General features: G+C 43.6%; 1 protein-coding gene across 1 annotated transcript in view; it reads right to left on the bottom strand.

The window, feature by feature from the left end:
- mast2 (microtubule associated serine/threonine kinase 2) overlaps positions 1–12,606 on the bottom strand; it is a 464,493-nt gene that overhangs the window by 313,503 nt on the left and 138,384 nt on the right. The gene's annotated exons all lie outside the window — the stretch shown is intronic.

Raw genomic sequence — 12,606 nt, 5'->3', positions numbered from 1 at the left:
TAGTCTACATTGATTTTAGCAAGGCTTTTGACAAGGTCCCACATGGCAGACTGGTCAGAAAAGTAAAAGCCCATGGGGTCCAAGGGACAGTGGCAAGTTGGATCCAAAATTGGCTCAGTGGCAGGAAGCAAAGGATAATGATCAACTGGTGTTTTTGTGAGAGGAAGGCTGTTTCCAATGGGATTCCGCAGGGCTCAGTATTAGGTCCCTTGCCTTTTGTAGTGTACATCAATGATTTAGACTTAAATGTAGGGGGGGCATGATTAAGAAGTTTGCAGATGATACAAAAATTGGCCGTGTGGTTGATAGTGAGGAAGAAAGCTGCAGACTGCAGGAAGATATCAATGGACTGGTCAGACGGGCAGAAAAGTGGCAAATGGAATTCAATCCAGAGAAGTGTGAGGTAATGCATATGGGGAGGGCAAACAAGACAAGGGAATACACAATAAATGGGAGGATACTGAGAAGTATGGATGAACAAAGGCACCTTGGAGTGCATGTCCACAGATCCCTGAAGGTAGCAGGACAGGTAGTTAAAAAGGCATACAGGATACTTCCCTTTATTAGCTGAGGTATAGAATATAAGAGCAGGGAGATTATGCTGGAACTGTATAAAACATTGGTTGGACCACAGCCTGAGTACTGCGTACAGTTCTGGTCACATTACAGGAAAGATGTGATTGCACTAGAGAGGGTACAGACGAGATTTCTGAAGATGTTGCCAGGGCTGGAGAATTTTAGCAATGAGAAAAGATTGGATGAGCTGGATTGTTTTCTTTGGGACAAACGAGGCCGAGGGGAGATTTAATTGAGGTATATAAAACTATGAGGGGCCTGGATAGAGTGGTTAGAGAGGACCTATTTCCCTCAGCAGAGAGGTCAATAACCAGGAGGCATAGATTTTCAGTCATTGGTAGAAGGATTAGAGGGGAGCGGAGGAGAAATGTTTCCACCCATAGGGTGGTAGGGGTCTGGAACTCACTGCCTGAAAGGTGGTAGAGGCAGAAACCCTCAACTCGTTTAAAAAGTACTTGGATGGGCACTTGAAGTGCCGTAACCTACAGCGCTACAGACCAAGTGCTGGGAAATGAGATTAAGCTGGAAAGCTCTTTTTTGGCCAGCACGGACACGATGGGCCGAATGGCCTCCTTCTGTGCCGTAACCTTATATGATCTATGATTCTATAGCTCCTTTAACATAGTAAAACGTCCTAAGGCACTTCACAGGAGCATTATCAAACAAAATTTGACATCAAGCCACATGAGGAGATATTAGGACACGTGACCGAAAGCTTGGTCAAAGAGCTAGATTTTAAGGAGCATCTATAGGGGGAGAAAGAGGTGGAGGCTAAGAGGTGGAGGCTGAGAGGTTTAGGGAGGGAATTCCAGAGCTTCGGGCCAAGGCAGCTGAAGGCACGGCCGCCAATGGTCGCCAATTAAAATAAGCTTTTTTTTTTATTCGTTCACGGGGTGTGGGCGTCACTGGCGAGGCCAGCATTTATTGCCCATCCCTAATTGCCCTTGAGAAGGTGGTGGTGAGCCGCCTTCTTGAACCGCTGCAGTCCGTGTGGTGAAGGTTCTCCCACAGTGCTGTTAGGAAGGGAGTTCCAGGATTTTGACCCAGCGACAATGAAGGAACGGCGATATATTTCCAAGTCGGGATGGTGTGTGACTTGGAGGGGAACGTGCAGGTGGTGTTGTTCCCATGTGCCTGCTGCTCTTGTCCTTCTAGGTGGTAGAGGTCGCGGGTTTGGGAGGTGCTGTCGAAGAAGCCTTGGCGAGTTGCTGCAGTGCATCCTGTGGATAGTGCACACTGCAGCCACGGTGCGCCGGTGGTGAAGGGAGTGAATGTTCAGGGTGGTGGATGGGGTGCCAATCAAGCGGGCTGCTTTATCTTGGATGGTGTCGAGCTTCGAGTGTTGTTGGAGCTGCACTCATCCAGGCAAGTGGGGAGTATTCCATCACACTCCTGACTTGTGCCTTGTAGATGGTGGAAAGGCTTTGGGGAGTCAGGAGGTGAGTCACTCGCCGCAGAATACCCAGCCTCTGACCTGCTCTCGTAGCCACAGTATTTATATGGCTGGTCCAGTTAAGTTTCTGGTCAATGGTGACCCCCAGGATGTTGATGGTGGGGGATTCGGCGATGGTAATGCCGTTGAATGTCAAGGGGAGGTGGTTAGACTCTCTCTTGTTGGAGATGGTCATTGCCTGGCACTTGTCTGGTGTGAATATTACTTGCCACTTATCAGCCCAAGCCTGGATATTGTCCAGGTCTTGCTGCATGCAGGCTCGGACTGCTTCATTATTTGAGGGGTTGCGAATGGAACTGAACACTGTGCAGTCATCAGCGAACATCCCCATTTCTGACCTTATGATGGAGGGAAGGTCATTAATGAAACAGCTGAAGATGGTTGGGCCTAGGACACTGCCCTGAGGAACTCCTGCAGCAATGCCCTGGGGCTGAGATGATTGGCCTCCAACAACCACTACCATCTTCCTTTGTGCTAGGTATGACTCCAGCCACTGGAGAGTTTTCCCCCTGATTCCCATTGACTTCAATTTTACCAGGGCTCCTTGGTGCCACACTCGGTCAAATGCTGCCTTGACATCAAGGGCAGTTACTCTCACCTCACCTCTGGAATTCAGCTCTTTTGTCCATGTTTGGACCAAGTGATGCACAAGAGGCCAGAATTGAAGGAGCACAGAGATCTCAGGGCGTTGTCGGGCTGGAGGAGGTTACAGAGATCGAGAGGGGCGAGGTCATGGAGGGATTTGAAAACAAGGATGAGATTTTTTTAAAATTCGAGGGGTTGCCAGGCCGGGAGCCAACGTAGGTCAGCGAGCACAGGGGTAATGCGTGAACAGGATTTGGTGCTAGTTAGGATACGGGCAGCAGAGTTTTGGATGAGCTCAAATTTATGGAGGGTTGAAGATGGGAGGCTGGCAAAGAGAGCATTGGACTAGCCCAGTCTAGAGGTAGCAAAGACATGGATGAGTGCAGGGGCAGAAACATGAGATGTTACAGAGGTGGAAGTAGGTGGTCTTGGTGATGGAGCGGTATGGGGTCAGATGCTCATCTCAGGGTCAAATAAGACTATTACTTTCTTTTACAAAATGGGGAGTACTTTAAATAAAATGTATTCCTCATAAACCTTCCTTCCTCTTTAAGCAATCTATGAAAACTTTGAAAGCAAAATGATCAGCATAAAACCAAGTAAACATTGGAACAAATTCCCACTACAATCAAAAAGAGCATAACAATTAAAAAGCACACTAATTATTCCACAGGAGATTTTTATGATAGTATGAATTTACAGTAATTCCTTTTGTAACCAACCAGTTAATTCAGTTAACAGAAGTTTGTGCAGTCAGGAAGCATATCTGGAGTAGTACCAATAGAAGGTAAAAGCCTCAGGAAAAATAGCTGTTAAAACAAATGAGACATTGAGAGAGAAGTGGAAGGGACAAGCACGCTGTACTATAATGTACAAATACATAACGGATTAATACACAATAAACATGTACTGGATGCACAAATTGCTCTGTCCATAAGAAATTAGACTTGTGCCAGCATTTGATTTAGTGCTTCCATTTGAGCTTAACTAGTTAAACACACTAAAAATTAAGGCAAGAACCCAAGCAGAAAAAGGCCTCAGAAGAGCCATTTCCTATCCATAAAAGGCTTGTACACATCTGACATCATTTCTTGGAGCACATCCAACATACACATCTGTTTCTGCACTGCACAGTTCTAACACATGACTGACAACTCTCTTTGTTAACCCCCGCCAGGAGGTTGGACTGTTTCACTGACAGTGTCCTTGGAGGTTGTTTTACATGTTTAGTTTTTCCTACCTGCTTCCTGAAGAACTGATCTGATTGAGTCAAATTCTGAAAAATTTGCACAAATTGAATGGATTACATGTTGAGGCAAGTATTAATATTTTCTCAAAAAAACAATAGAAATGCTTTCCAGTTAAGAATACAGGCTCATATTAGAGGGTTCTTCCCCACTGTGAGCATGCAAACATTGCACATCTGAGCAAGAAAACAACCTGCCCCCACTTTTCTTCTAATGTTGCTCTATATCTAAGATGAAGGATTTCTTAATCTAAAATTTAGCTTTGTCGCTCCGCCTAACCACTGAAAAAACATCGAGCCTCCATAAGGTAAGTCCACTGGACAGCATAAGGCTAATTTTGAAACTTGCAGTCTGCTAAGTGGTTGGCCACATCATTTCATCCAGTTAAGATAATTCCACTTATACAATAGAAATAGAATTTTAACATGTCAATTACAAGCTTTGCCAAAAGACTCTGCAAGGGCTCAATAGAACTGATGGTAAGAAAATTTGGTACAAAATGGAAAACTGAGTAATAGAAATCACCTTGCTTTGTGGCTGAATCAGTGAAGTGAATGGACTTGATAGCTGCCAACTACGCAGCTTTTCATGTTTACACTCCTGTCTGGTGCACAGGACTCAGTCATATGGTATAATATGAGTAATATAAATAACTTAAACAATGAAATCAGAGTGGTCACCCATTTATCTGCTGTCATTTTCTTTCGCTAAAATGCTGCTCCACAAGAATCAGTAGGACTTCACGCAGTGAAAGTCTGTACAATAAGAATTTTTTGTTGCAAGCAAGGAACTCCAAATAGCAGTAGCTCTATGATGTGATCTATCTCTCTGCCATCTGCATTTGCAAAGCTGAAGTAACACCAGTTTTGCAATCACAGAACAGTGCTACAGATTCATTATTTAGCACTGCTTCACATGAAGATAATTGAAGAAGTAGAAATCAAAACGTCCAGCTGGTCATGGGTACACAACACTGTAGCGAGAGTTATAAAACAATCGTGAAATTCTCAAGGATGGCGGTTTCGATGGACCCATAGAGATGGAAAAATAAACAATGTACCTTATTTCAAAGGTGGTAGGCAGGCAGCACCTATTGCACATATGAAAAAGATAGTGGCACCAAAAAATCTGTGAGTCACTCTGCTGCTGTAACAATGGCAGAGAAGGGTTTCCATCCCCCATACGCCCCCGTACCCGAAATTTGGAGTCATTAATGGATTTTCAGGGCCAGTATCCTTTGAGCTGGCTGGAAAAAAAAACATGCGCATCCTGTCACAACTGTGATGTTGGAAGGATGGCTGAAAACACACTGATTTGGCATCCTGCTCCGATCATGTGATGAGCAGCAGAGAAACCAGAACAGAATGACTAGATAACAAAATTATACGATTGGCTACAAAAAAACCCGGATTAATGCACAAATTCAGGAGTCCTGTGGGCAGTGAGCGTGCTAGACATGGTTAAATCAACCGCTGTTGAAGGGGAAGAAAGTGACTGCAAAAGAATCTGTTCTGGCATTGCTTAAATGTAGCTTCTAGCAAGTTGATCAAAAATTATCGACTGTATTTGTAAACTTCTGTAGGCCACACTGCCCTACCTCTAAACTGACAGGAATGTGGATGCAGATGGTTAACAGGGATGAAAGGAAGATGTGAAAAATTGTTTTCATCAAAATTATTACTGAAGTTGAGAAAATGCAATGCTCATATAAAATTTGAACAATTTGGTCAGTAGGAATTACTACAAGACAGGTGACATCAAAAAATCATGCAAGTAAAGCATAAACAGTTTAAACCAGCATTTCCCAAACTGTGGGGCACGCCGAAAGGTTACAAAGGGGGGCACAAAGAGGTCAGAAAAATAAAATATTTTCAGAAAAAACGATGTTGAGGTGTGTCCCAAAGTGAACACTTCTGCCGTGCTCCCTACATGTGTAGCAGTTTGAGACACTGCCTTGGATTGCGATAATCCACTCATGACCAGGGAAGTCCCACAAAACGGCAACACATACGAATTAAGAGCAGGAGTAGGCCATTCGGCCCCTCGAGCCTGCTCTGCCATTTGATAAGATCATGGCTGATCTGATTGTGACCTCAACCCTACTTTCCTATCTACCTATTATAACCTTTGTCTCCCTTGTTAATCAGGAATCTATCTAACTCAGCCTTAAAAATATTCAATGATCCTGCCTCCACCATTCTCTGGGGAAGGGAGTTCCACAGACTCACGACCCTCAAAGAAAAAATTTCTCCTCATCTCAGTCTTAAATGGGAGACCCCTTATTTTTAAACTGTGGCCCCAAGTTCTAGTCTCACACAAGGGAAACATCCTCTCAGCATCTACCCCTTCCAGTCCCCTCAGGATCTTATATGTTTCAATAAGATCACCTCTCATTCTTCTAGACTCCAACGTATACAGGCCCAACTTGTCCAACCTTTTCTCGTAATATAACCCCTCATCCCAAGAATCAGACAAGTGAACCTTCTCTGAATCGCCTCTAAAGCGATGAGAGAACCACAGAACTATAGAAAAGATACAGCACAGAAGGGGGCCATTCGGCCCATGGCGTCCGTGCTGGCTCAAAGAACAACCAGGTGCCCATTCTAATCCCACCTTCCAGCACCCGGTCCATATCCCTGAAGCTTACAGCACTTTAGGTGAAGGTCCAGGTACTTTTCAAAAAAGAGTTGAGGGTCCCTGCCTCGACCACCAATTCGGGCAGCGAATTCCATACACCCACCACCCTCTGGGTAAAAAAGTTTTTCTTCATGTTCCCTCTAATCCTTCCGCCAATCAGCTTAAATCTATGCCCTCTAGTTCTTGAACTCTCCGCTAGGGGAAACAAGTACTTCCTGTCTACTCTATCTCGGCCCCTCATAATTTTGAACACCTCTATCAAGTCTCCCCTCAGCCTCCTCTGCTCCAAGGAAAACCATCCCAGCCTATCCAATCTCCTTTTTGCTGCAATTTTCAAGCCCTGGCAACATTCTTGTCAATCTTCTCTGCACTCTCTCCAGAGCAATTACGTCCTTCCTGTAATGTGGTGACCAGAACTGCGCACAATACTCCAGCTGTGGCCTTACCAGCGTTTTATACAGTTCCATCATTGCGTCCCTGCTTTTGTATTCTATACCTCGACTAATAACGGAGAGCATTCCGTATGCCTTCTTCACAACCTTATCTACCTGTACTGCCACTTTCAGGGACCTGTGCACATGCACTCCAAGGTCTCTCACTTCCTCCACCCCTCAATATATTGCCATTTACTGCGTATTCCCTTTTACTGTTTTCCCCCCCTAAGTGCATTACCTCACACTTCTCCGGGTTGAACTCCATTTGCCACTTTTCCGCCCACTCCACCAACCTATTGATATCTTCTTGGAGTCTACAGCTATCCTCTTCACTATCAACTACACGGCCAATTTTTGTGTCGTCTGCAAATTTGCCAATCATGCCCCCTACATTCAAGTCCAAATCATCAATATATACCACAAACAGCAAGGGACCCAACATTGAGCCCTGTGGCACACCACTGGAAACGGATTTCCATTCGCAAAGACATCCATTGACTTTTACCTTTTGTTTCCTGTTACTGAGCCAATTTTGGATCCAATTCACCACATGTCCCTGTATCCCATGGGCTTTTACCTTTCTCACCAGTCTGCCATGTGGGGCCTTATCAAATGCCTTACTAAAATCCATGTAGACAACATCCACTGCACTACCCTAATCAATCCTCCTGGTCACTTCCTTGACCTTTCTTAAATAAGGAGACCAAAACTGCCCATGATATTCCAGATGTGGTCTCACCAATGCTCTCTACTTTTATATTCCATCCCCTTGCAATAAATGACAACTTTCCATTTGCCTTCCTAATCACTTGCGGTACCTGCATACTAACTTTTAGTGATTCATGTACTAGGGTACCCAGTTCCCTCTCTGCCTCAGAGTTCTGCAATCTCTTTCCATTTAAATAATATACTGCTTTTCTATTCCTCCTGCCAAAGTGGACAAGTTCACATTTTCCCACAATATACTCCATCTGCCAAATTTTTGCCCGCTCACTTAACCTATCTATATCCCTTTGCAGACTCCTTATGTCCTCTTCACAACTTACTTTCCTACTTACCTTAGTGTCATCAGCAAATTTAGCAACCATACATTCAGTCCCTTCATCCAAGTCATTCGTATAGATTGTCAATAGTTGAGGCCCAAACACCGATCCCTGTGGCACTCCACTCGTTACATCTTGCCAACCTGAAAATGACCCATTTATACCCACTCTCTGTTTCCTGTTAGCTAACCAATCTTTATCCATGCTAATATGTTACCCCCCTACACCATGAGCTCTTATCTTGTGTAGTAGCCTTTGATGTGGCACCTTGTCAAATGCCTTCTGGAAATCCAAGTACACCACATCCACAGGATCCCCTTTATCCACATTGCTTGTTACTTCCTCAAAGAACTCATCTAAGGCAGTGTCCCAAACTGCAGGGAGCATGGCAGAAGGGTTCACTTTGGGACATACCTCAACATTGTTTTTCTCTGAAAATATTTTATTTTTCCGACCTCTTCGCGCTGGGGGTGGGGGGGGGCGTGCCCCACAGTTTGGGAAACGCTGCTTTACAGTAAAGACTTGTAGGGTAGGAGCCAGTACCATTAGGAAAACAGTATGTTTCATTTTTATACTTGTGATTTGTTGAACTTTGTTTTACGTTTTGTAAGTTATCAACAAATATCTAATGTTAACATTTATAAGTGGGCGCGAGAGTGCTCGCCTCCACTACTGTGGGGCGGGAGCCAAAATAGTTTGGGAAACGCTGGTTAAACTATTGATTTGGAACTCCCCTGATGACTTGGTGGACTAAATGTGCTGTGTGGTGTGAACCATAAATATCAGGAGGGTCTGAGGTTTGATCCTTGTCTGTCGTGAGTAGCTGATCTGAGTCAGAGCAGCAGTAAGGAGATACATTTAATCTCAGCTGGCAGGGGGGGGGGGGGGTGGGGGGAAGAAAAAATAAAAAGTCAACCTGTTGCAAATCATGATAAAATTATAACTAAGTGTGCACATCTGGCTGCCACTGTCAAATAGCTCATTAACACTCAATGTTCAGGTTCTCTCCTGTGAGAATGGCCAACTTCAGCAAGATCCTGGAGGGCTAACAGCATCCAACATGAATCCTTATCTTTAGGAGAGAAAAGTTTATTTTGGGAGAAAGAAAGCACATACAATCATCTGAACCTACAACATAACAGTTAGAAGGAGGGGAAGAGAGAAAAAGAGAGAGGGAAGGAGTGGAGAGAGAGAGAGAGAGAGAGAACGAGAGGGGAGGAGAGAAAGAAAGACACTTTTCTAATTTTGTCTGTGAGCACCAGATCAACTCGTCAATTACTATTTATGATACATATCCTTTTCAAGAAAGATGGGAGAGAGAAAACATGGAACTATTGGCCAGTTAGCCTGACATCAGTAGCAGGGAAAATGCTAGAATCTAGTATTAAAGATGTAGTTAACAGGGCACTTAGAAAATCATAATATGATTAGGCAGAGTCAACCCGGTTTTATGAAAGGGAAATTGTGTTTGACAAATCTATAAGAGTTTTTTGAGGGTGTAACCAGCAGCGTAGATAAGGGGGAACCAGTGGATTTAGTATATTTGGATTTTCAAAAGACATTCGATAAGGTGCCACACAAGGGGTTGTTAAACAAGATTAGGGCTCATGGGATTGGGGGTAATATATTAGCAAGGATTGGTTAACGGTCAGAAAACAGAAAGTAGGAACAAACGGGTCATTTTCGGGTTGGCAGGTTGTAGCCAGTGGGGTGCCACAGCATCAGTGCATGGGCCTCAGCTGTTTACAATATATATCAATGACTTCGATGAGGGGACCGAGTGTGATGTATCCACGTTTGGTGATATACAAAGCTAGGTGGGAACGTAAGCTGTGAGGAGGACACAAAGGGACTGCAAAGGGATATGGACAGGTTAAGTGAGTGGGCGAGAAAGTGGCAGATGAAGTATAATGTGGGGAAATGTGAAATTATCCACTTTGGTAGGAAGAATAGAAAAGCAGAATATTTTTTAAAAGGTGAGAGAGTAAGAACTGTTGGTAGTCAGAGGGATTTTGGTGTCCTTGTACATGCATCACAGAAAGTTAACGTGCGGGTACACCAAGTAATTAGGAAGGCAAATGGTATGTTAGCCTTTATTGCAAGGGGGTTGAAGTATAAGAATAAGGAGGTCTTGGAGCAATTATATTGGACTCTGGTGAGATCACACCTGGAGTACTGTGTATAGTTTTGGTCTCCTTACCTCAAGAAGGATATACTTGCCATAGAGGGGGTGCAATGAAGGTTCACTAGATTGATTCCTGGGATGAGAGGATTGTCCTATGAGGAGAGATTGAGTAGAATGGGCCCATATTTTCTGGAATTTAGAAGAATGAGAGGTGATCTCATTGAAACATATAAAATTCTTAGAGGGCTTAACAGGACAGATGCTGAGAGGCTGTTCCCCCTGGCTGGAGAGTCCAGAACTAGGAGTCATGGTCTCAAGATAGGGCATCGGCCATTTAGGACCGAGATGAGAAAAAATTTCTTCATTCATGGGGTTGTGAATCTTTGGAATTCTCCATCCCAGAGGACTGTGGCTGGTCAGTTGTTGAATATATTCAAGACTGAGATCAATAGATTTTTGGACACTAAGGGAATCAAGGGATTTGGAGATACGGCAGGAAAGTGCTGTTGAGGTAGCAGTTCAGCCATGATCTTATTGAATGGCAGAGCAGGCTCGAGGGGCTGTATGGCCTACTCCTGCTCCTATTTCTTATATTCTTTCCTTGATATGGGATTTTTTTTTGGTGTTCAGTTTTGGTGCAGTAGCCCTCAACACAGATGTCAACGATCCTCTCCCTAATACTGAAGAATTAATGACTGCGTCAATAGAACAAATTTCTTGGCCAAACGCCAGAATTTTACATCAGATACCTGGGAGTGATGACAAGAGAGCAATTGCACTGAGGTGCACAGAGTTCAAACAGTTTTATCTGAATACATGTCGGAGTTACACTTAGAAACCATCACCAAGTGTCATCTTTTTACCTAATACACAGTAGTTTATGAAGTGGTCTTACATTGTTTCAGATCTTTTCTCGGACAATGGGTATCATAGAGAACACATTATGTCTTTCATACATGATCATGTCCACACAATGCTGATATAAATTACGACAAGGTTATTATTGATAATCAACAAATGATCACCTGGGAGCAAGTCAATATGCAAGAGTTGCACAAAACAAAAGCTGACTGGAAGCATACATTATGGGTTCTAATACAATCTCAAGGTTCTGATGATTACACAACATAAACCACTTACGTGGTTAAGGACATACGAATTCTTCAAGGACTGTAACCATCATTTTTAGAACACAGATTATTGTATAAGATCCCATCTGCTTCATGCATGAGCTTCTTTTTGCAGATGACTATGCTCCAGAGGTGCATAGTCAGGAGGACATGCAGCTCATTACTAACCAATTTGCCATGGGTAATCCATGGCCTTATCACAAGCCTAAAGAAAATAGAAGTCATGCATCAGTCTGCCCCAGGAAAGCACTACAACATAGCAGCCATCAGAAAGACTAGCTTCATGATCAGAAGACTGAAAGGCCTTGTCTTGAAATCAGCCTGGGATTAAGTGCACAACAATGCTGAAAGTGTGCACAGCTGTTACCATCATCCTTCTACATGGAAGTGAGTCCTGCCCGTTCGACTGCTTTACAAGTTCCACCTCCAACACCTGAGGTCATTGTGCACATCAACTGGCAGGACATTATCAACCACTGTAAGGTCCTGAGCACACTCAGATCACCAGCATTGAGGCGATGCTGATAAGAACAAAACTGCACTGGTCAGAGTGTTGTTGCTATGGAAAGCTCCAGAATGCCAAAAAGACTCCAATGCAGTGAGCACAAACAAGGCAAATGGAAGCAGAATAGGCAGAGTAAATGATCCAGGGACAAGCTGAAGCACAACCTCTAGCAATGTAATACCAATGTCAACAACTCTGAAAATCTCATGACTGATTGTACAAACTGGTGAGCAGCAATATATGGCAGCATCAGTTGGTTTGAGCACCAGCGCACAGAACCCGCAAAGGAGAAACAGCAGCAGCGGAAACATGAACAGCAGCAGGTGTCAACATTAAATTTGGGTCTGTGAAATGTGCACACAGCCAGCCTCTCTCATACTGGCCTTTGTAGTCACAAGCACACTCATCAGGATTGATTCTCTTTCCAACAAGCATCACCTTAGAGTACAAATAACCGTCACTACTGATATCAACATAACTTCAATGTGGAAAGTGCCTCATATCGCAAAATGATGGTACAGTGATAAAGACTGGCCAATGTTTTTATTATTTAAAGACAAAATTACTACAGCCCTGCATATGAAAAATAAGTCGATTCCACAAACAGATTATGTATCACCATTTTAACATACATTAATCAAACTCCTTTCTCTGCTATAAAGGAGGCCATTCATGTGTTACTGGGTGATGAGTGAACTAATTTAGCAGTGTATGTTGATCTATTGCAGTATATTGCAGGAAAATAGTACTTACGACAGATACATCACAAATGCAAACAACAGTTTACACTGTAAAAACTAGTGTCCAATTAAAGGAGTCACTGAGCTTCACTGCAGAGTGCACAGCATTGAAAATTATGTATCCAGGGGTC

Source organism: Heptranchias perlo, chromosome 9 (genome assembly GCF_035084215.1).
Source record: "Heptranchias perlo isolate sHepPer1 chromosome 9, sHepPer1.hap1, whole genome shotgun sequence".
Lineage (NCBI taxonomy): Eukaryota > Metazoa > Chordata > Chondrichthyes > Hexanchiformes > Hexanchidae > Heptranchias > Heptranchias perlo.
Note: the sequence above shows the minus strand (reverse complement) of the source record. Positions and strands in the feature narration are given on the sequence as shown.